Genomic DNA, 8,147 nt, shown 5'->3' with positions numbered 1-8,147 from the left:
CTGCAAATCGCTAATGTTAATTGGTGAATTTAAGGATCAATTTTGATATTCGAATCGGATGAAAGTGGTTTAATACATTAATTACATGCGATTAATGGTCATAAAAGCAATAAACATGGATGAAACGAATGCAAACGAATTTATTACATGATTAAAAGATTGATTAATGACATGGATGAACTAAATTAATGACGAATTACTGACGAGTATGATGAATAATATAATAAACAGATGAGAATATATCAAACGATCGAATTCCAGAAACTCAATATGAACAAATCGAATTTCTACAACCCGGATTGATTTTAATGACGAAAAACCCGCAAATATTGATTATAAGGGATTTAAGGTCGGAATTTAACGATGAATTATATGCATTAATGATGATAAATAACATACATGTGAAATTATTATGCTATTATGTCAAAGAAAATTGAAGAACAAACGAAAAACAAATAACAAACGTATTGACTGAGGACGAAGGAAGAAGAAAGGAATCAAGAACTGCGGCAGCCTCACGAAGAGGCGCAGCAGGTGCTGCGTCCCTTCGAAGAGGCGCAGCAGTTGCTGCGTCCTTTCTCGACGGTCATCTTCGGGTAATCCGTAAAAAGGGTTTTAAAGCATGGTTTTAGAAATCGGTTTTAAGAGTATTTTCGACATAAACCTTACATTAATGATACAAAAGGTAAATAACAATAAAATAGAGATTTACACTCTCAGACTTACATGTTTGAAGAAACGAGGTGAACTAAGTTTACGATTTAGTGATGCTCGACTCGAATGTAACGAAAGTGCCCTCGTAAGAGGAAAACAATTAAGATAAATTAAGTTGATTGATGTGGAGTTGGTCAAATTGGTCGGTCATGCAAACGAGGCTGGTACTCAGAAGGAACCGAGCTTACGTGGTCGAATGTTCAAGCACGTAGATGCCAAAAAGTAAGAACGTGGTCTAGAATGCAAAGGGAGAAGAGAAGGGCGGACACTCGTGTGAGAAATATGAGGAGCGAAGGCTCCTATTTATACTAATCACGTGAAGGAATAGGGTTTTCGGAGAAACTTTGGAAGTGAATCTCGAAAAGATATGAAAAAGATACGAAAAATACGCAGAAAAGGACCTGGGAAGAGGCGCAGCAGACACTGCGTCTCTTGGAAGAGGCGCAGCACCTGCTGCGTCTGTTCCCAGGAGGTTTCCTCCTGCAGAAGAAAGATTTCCGTGTTTAGTTTATGGAATAACGGATTAATTTGGTTTTCCTTAATATTTTGTATGAATATTACGGAAAATACTTTACCAAAGACTAAAAGATTGTGAAATATTTATAAAATATGGAATAGAAATATCCGGAACATTCCAGAACATTCTGACTCGGGATTTAGCGGTTATCAGAAAATGAAGACGGTTTTAGGCCCGGACTCCAAATGTACTCTAATTACTGTCAAAACGACCGTATCGGCGCGTAGATGACAACTAAGAGGTAAACATCAATTTTTGATCAATCACTTGACGATAAACTTACGAACTGTCATAAATCGTTCCGCGTACCAAACATGCGGCCCAATCATCACCGGGTGGTTTGCGGGAGGTGCAGAAATGAGGTATCTACAAATATGCACTTGTCAAACTCCCCCAAGCTAAACTCTTGCTTGTCCCTAAGCAAGAAACCACATCCCATCAATTGCAATATCCCAAAACAAGCTAAGCATAATGATTTAAAAACCCGAAACAACATGGGCAAGGAATAAAGCAAAACATGGATGAGATTTACACGACGGCGTAGAATGGAAAACTTGAAATGATCCTTTAAGCTTTTGCATGATCTTTTGACTTATGGACTCTCACGGGGCACTCAAACTCTTTTATATGTGAAAGGACAATTTTGTGAATGAACACTCAACTATCCTCGACTTATAATAATGTGCCTGCAATCTAATATGGTAAACATGTCAAAACTAGTAGGCCAAAAATAATCAAATGCAAGCATGATAAAGAAGCCAAATGAGTGGGAAGAAGGCATTATGTCATGGGTAAGAAGAGGGAACAAATGAATTATGGATTGTGGAGCTAATGTCAAGCTAGCAACAATCAAATGCAAGGATGCTCAATCCCAATTCTAACCCAATTTTGCAAATTAACCATAAGAAAACTCTCCAAAAATATGAATAATGCTTGAGAGTTTCTCACATCTTCTTCTTCTTCTCTTTTTTTTTCATTTCAATGCATACTTCTTTTTTTTTCATGCTTTTTCTTTTTTTTTCATTCATTTTTTCCATCTTTTCATTCTCATTTTTTTATTTCAACTCTTCAATTTTTTCATTTTTCTTTTTTTTTTTTTCTTTCTTGAGCATTAAGACCAAGCTCACATGATTTCCCAAAAGTTTGAAACAAATCCCAATTGAGCACCCAAGCAAAAACAAACAAAGCTACTAGCTCAACAAGGTAGGCAAGTTATAATGTAGCTGGGGAAAATGTTTGTGAAAGGGGTCAAGAAGGCAATTATATCATGTGAATGACTCCAAAATGCTATAACAAATGAATGCATGCTTACAAAGAGATGACATGAGAACCATACTTGTGCGTTTTGATGAAACATACATCATAAGGAGACACCTACACTCACCTAAGAGAGACCGAATATGGATGCATCGGTCAAAAGAGGCTCTACCTTACCATTTTGTAGCTTGCCAAAAGTCAAGATCAAGCCTATTTGGTTCATTTTCCATCTCCCACTTACTATGTCAAGAAATCCTCATCTAGCTATATCCCATCATATAAGAACAAATCATTAGCCAAAAGCTATCAATAGGATAAGCAAGGAGGAAAGTAGGCTACAAGCAAGCACAAAGCAAAACTTTCTCTCAAAAAATTTCAAAAATTCTACACTACATGCAAACTACACTATATGCAAAATGCAATCTCCCCCCAAACTAAACATAACATTGTCCTCAATGTGCCACAATTAAATCTACTCAAGGAAACCATAAAAATGGCTCAAAGCACAAAACAAGAAGGACTAGAGGTCATGTTTAATGGGTTGCAAGATTTAAACTAAAATGCAAAGCAAATAAAAACTTACTCGACTTGCTAGCCCCCCAAGCTAGCATGAATTCGGGGGATTTCTTCATCAATCATCTAAGAGAAGGGCCAAAAATTGAACCCCTTCCTTCCTTTCTTCTTCTTACCACTACCACTTGATTCACCTTGTTGGCCACTTCCACCTGAATTATCCTCTTGGAGAGGAGTGACATACTCACCAATGTTTTGGCCACTACCAAGACCATCACCATAGCTACTATACCCACCATACCCTCCAAAACCACCATAACCACCATAGCCTCCTAATGCCTCAACACCATAGTCTGAACCACAAAAATCCGGGCCGGGTGCATATGTAGTAAAAGTACCTGCATCATTGTTAGGAGGAGAAGGGGGAATAGGAGTAGAAGGAGGAAATCCACCCGGAGGATAAGTATAAAATGAAGGGTGAGGCCCCTCGGGTTGGATTACTCCTTGCCTAGCAAAATGATCATAAATGGGATGCAATGAAAGTCTTTAGTCATCACGAATTGTATTAACACTTAAGTTCAATTCCCACATCATATTCATCATTTCTAAGCTAGAGGGTGAATGAATACTAGAGGTGGAGTGTCGTGCTTGAGAGGGTTGACCTCCCTCACGCCTCTCAACGGTGGTGCATGTCTCACCTCTTAGTTCCAAATGGTAGGTAGGTCTAGTAAAAGGGGCACTCCCATGATAAGGCTTAGTGTGAACCAAAGCCTTAATTTCTTTCTTTTCTTCGGGTAGACTAATGGAGTCTTGCCTACCTATCTTCCAAACCATGTTAGGGTAAGCATCCCTGAACCAATTGCAAGAAAGAAAATACTCATAATCAAGCCCAACCCCTTTTTCCCTAGACAGAAGCAACGGTCTCAAGTTGGTATTTTCTTGGTTGAATCGACATAAGTGGTGTGCAATCTTAGTAACCAAACCCCCTAAGACAATACAACTATTTTTGGGGTTGCATTGTTTGGTCAAATGGACCGCAAAGTGGTAGGGGTTATTGATTCCCCAATTCTCATCACCATTAACATTCAAGAATGCACCCAAAATCTCTACCTCAATATTCTTCACCGAGTGAGGCTCATTTCTCCCAAAAAAGGTCCACCCTATAAACCTTTGCCAAACCCTTATGTCGGGGTAATGTATAAATTGATGAGGGCAATGGTCCCAACTTTGAAAAGGTAAATGAGAAATGGCATTCCAAGTCAAAACGGGGTCATATGAGTCGAGTGATTCGGTGGGTAAGTCTTTATGAGGCAATTGGAAGATATTTGCAATGTCCGCTAAGTCCATCCTATGGTCTTCATTAAACAAGCGAAAGGTAACAAAAAGCACAAAACCAGGTTTTCTAGACCTATGAAACTCAAAAGATCTTAAGAACTCAAGGGTGAACTCCGGGAAGGTCTTATAATCCATTGTATAACAATGTTTCATGCCAAGATTCTTAAACAATGCTTTAACATTTTTTCTCAATTCCAATATTGTTTAAAGAAGCTTGGTTGATAAATTTGGTTGGTTTCATACCTTTGTTCCTTAAGATGACCCAATTGTTGTATTGAGCTTGTGAATTGAAGATCACTCCGGGAAAATCCGGGTCTTGCCACTCCGGGACCTCTTCCATTTTCACATCCTCCGCAGCATAGGAGGGCTCTGCCTCACCTCTTCTTCTTTTAGAAGCACCTTGGGTAGGAGGTCTTTTGGGTGCCATTTTTCTGAAATTTAAGACAAAAATTCATCTTAAGGCAGACCAAAATTCATCCAAATAGACATAATAGAATGAATTAGTGAACTAATTCATATTACAAACATGAATAAAGCATTCTACAATCAATTTCTAGAACTAAAAAGCACAAAATCGAATTCCTCCAAATTGAGTTAGGGTTTGCATAATTCAATTTAATTGATTGAAATGGATGAATTTAAAGAGAAAAGAGAAGAAAACTTACCAATTGATGTTAATAGTTGATTGATTCTTGCAAAATTGATGAAGAAAGTGATGTTCCTTATGATTTTAGATGAAGAAATGAAGAAGAACAATGGAGAAAGAGTAGAAGAAGGTAACGTCGGGTTTGAGTGAATGAAAGAAATGTATCTTTTTTTTTTTTACTTACCCGTAAAACAAGAGCCAAGAAAATACGAAACCACGACCCCGATCGGGGTTGACCTGTTCTTTGGATTTTGACCAGCTTCCGTGTTTGATTTAATTTCCTTCTCGTTTCTCGAAAACCACGTCCCCGAACAGGGTTCTTGCATGGGGAAGCGTGCCAGATTCTCTCCTAATTCTTCTTTCTTCATTTGTACCTAAAAATCATGAAAAGAAACATCGTCAAGTCGAGTATTTTATTACTAATCTATGAAAAAAATAAATTGCAGAAAATTAAAAATAAAAAGCTTGGGTTGCCTCCCAAGAAGCGCTGGTTTAACGTCCCGCACGACGTAAAAGCTGAAGTCGGTTTAAGCTTTATTCGGTAAAGGTTGAACAATCATTTCCTCTATCACACCAACGATCACATTCTCATGGTAGAGCTTCAAACGATGACCGTTTGCTTTGAATTTTTCGTCTTTGGTGGTTATCACTTCAACGGAACCGAACTTGTTGACATTCGTAACGGTATATGGACTGGTCCACCGTGATCGTAACTTTCCCGGAAATAGCTTGTAACGGGAATTGAATAGCAACACCTTATCACCAATTTGAAATTCCTTGTTCAAGACCTTCTTGTCATGCCATCTTTTTGTTCTCTCCTTGTATAGACGGGAGCTCTCATAAGCTTGCAAGCGGTATTCATCAAGTTCATTGAGTTGCAATAACCGCTTTTCTCCACTCAATTTTGGATCCATGTTAAGCTCCTTAATTGCCCAAAAAGCCTTTTGTTCCATCTCAACGGGAAGATGGCACGCTTTTCCATAGACCAACCTATATGGTGAGGTACCAATAGGTGTCTTATATGCGGTACCCTAAGGTATCATCGAGCTTCATACTCCAATCCTTTCATGATTTGGCAACAACTTTCTCAAGTATGGACTTGATCTCACGGTTAGAAACCTCCACTTGTCCACAAGTTTGTGAATGGTAGGCCAAGCCTCTTCTATGATAGACTCCATATGTTTCCAACAAAGCACCAAGTTGTTTCTCACCAAAATGAGTACCACGATCACTAATGACCGATCTTGGAACACCGAACCTTGGAAATATGATCTTCTTGAATAAGTTGATCACGGTGCGAGCATCGTTAGTTGGAGTAGCTATTGCCTCTACCCATTTAGAGACGTAATCAACGGCGACCAAAATATACCGATTCCCTTTTGAGGAAGGAAACGGTCCTTGATAATCTATACCCCAAACATCGAACACCTCTACTTCCAAGATACCATTTAAAGGCATCTCGTGCCTCCTTGATATGGAGCTCGTCCTTTGGCAAGCATCAGAAGCCATCACGAAATTATTAGCATCTTGGAACATAGTTGGCCAATAGAAGCCGGATTGCAACACCTTTGCAACGGTCTTGGATGGTCCATGGTGACCACCATAAGGAAAAGAATGGCATCCTTCTAGCACCCCTTTCACATCCCAATGTAGGATACATCTCCGGAATAGCCCATCGGAGCAATGTTTGAACAAATGTGGATCATCCCATAGGATGAACTTGGCATCATGTAAGAACTTCTTCCTTTGTTGATGTAAAAGGTTGGGTGGCAATTCTCTTCCAACTAGGTAGTTGGCTATGTCGGCATACCAAGGAGTATTGGCTTCCAACATCATTAAAACATCATCGGCGAAGGAATCATCGATAGGTAACTCAATACCTCCATCATTAAACTTCAAACGGGATAAGTGATCGGCAACAACATTTTCGACCCCCTTCTTGTCTTTAATCTCAAGATCAAATTCTTGCAAGAGCAAGATCCATCTTATCAACCTTGGCTTAGCTTCTTGTTTGGCTAGGATATGCTTCAATGCGTCAAGATCGGTATGAATAATGATTTTGGATCCGATCAAGTAAGAGCGGAATTTGTCTAAGGCATAGACAATGGCAAGTAGCTCTTTCTCCGTGGTGGCATAATTGATTTGAGCCGCATCTAAGGTTTTGCTAGCATAGTAGATAGCATGGAGAACCTTGTCCTTTCTTTGTCCTAGCACGGCACCTACCGCATAGTCACTTGCATCACACATGAGCTCGAATGGCAAGTTCCAATCTGGTGATTGGATGATAGGTGCGGAAATCAAAGCCTTCTTAATCCTATTAAAAGACTCAAGACAATCATTAGTAAACACAAAGGGAGCATCTTTTAAAAGAAGCTCCGCAAGAGGTTTCGCAAGCTTAGAAAAATCTTTAATGAAACGGCGGTAGAATCCCGCATGGCCTAAGAAACGTCTTACACTCTTCACATTTACCGGTGGGGGTAGTTGCTTAATAACTTGGACCTTAGCACGGTCCACTTTAATTCCTCTTTCCGAAACAATATCACCAAGCACCACTCCTTCATTTACCATGAAGTGGCACTTTTCCCAATTCAACACCAAGTCAACCTCTTCACAATGCTTCAACACTTTAGCCAAGTTAGCCAAATAAGCATCAAAAGAAGAACCATAGACACTAAAATCATCCATAAATACCTCCATTATAGACTCGATAAAATCGGAAAAGATGCTTATCATGCAACGTTGGAAAGTGGAGAGGGCATTACAAAGACCGAAAGGCATTCTACGGTAGGCATAGGTACCATAGGGACATGTAAATGTGGTCTTCTCTTGGTCATCGAGGTGAATGGGTATTTGAAAGAACCCGGAATAACCATCTAGATAACAAAAGTATTTTGACATGCCAACCTCTCCAACATTTGGTCAATAAAAGGTAATGGGTAGTGGTCTTTCTTGGTGGCTAAATTTAGCCTCCTATAGTCAATGCACATTCTCCAACCCGTCACAATTCTAGTTGGAATTAGTTCATTTTTTACTACGGTGGTTCCTCCTTTCTTAGGGACCACTTGGACCGGACTCACCCATTTAGAATCGGAAATAGGATAGATAATTCCCGCATCTAACAATTTAAGCACTTTCTTTTTGACCACTTCTTTCATGTTAGGATTT

The sequence above is a fragment of the Silene latifolia genome, chromosome 1 (genome assembly GCF_048544455.1).
Source record: "Silene latifolia isolate original U9 population chromosome 1, ASM4854445v1, whole genome shotgun sequence".
Taxonomy (NCBI): domain Eukaryota; kingdom Viridiplantae; phylum Streptophyta; class Magnoliopsida; order Caryophyllales; family Caryophyllaceae; genus Silene; species Silene latifolia.
The sequence above is the reverse complement of the archived record's forward strand: the minus strand, read 5'-3'. Positions refer to the sequence as shown.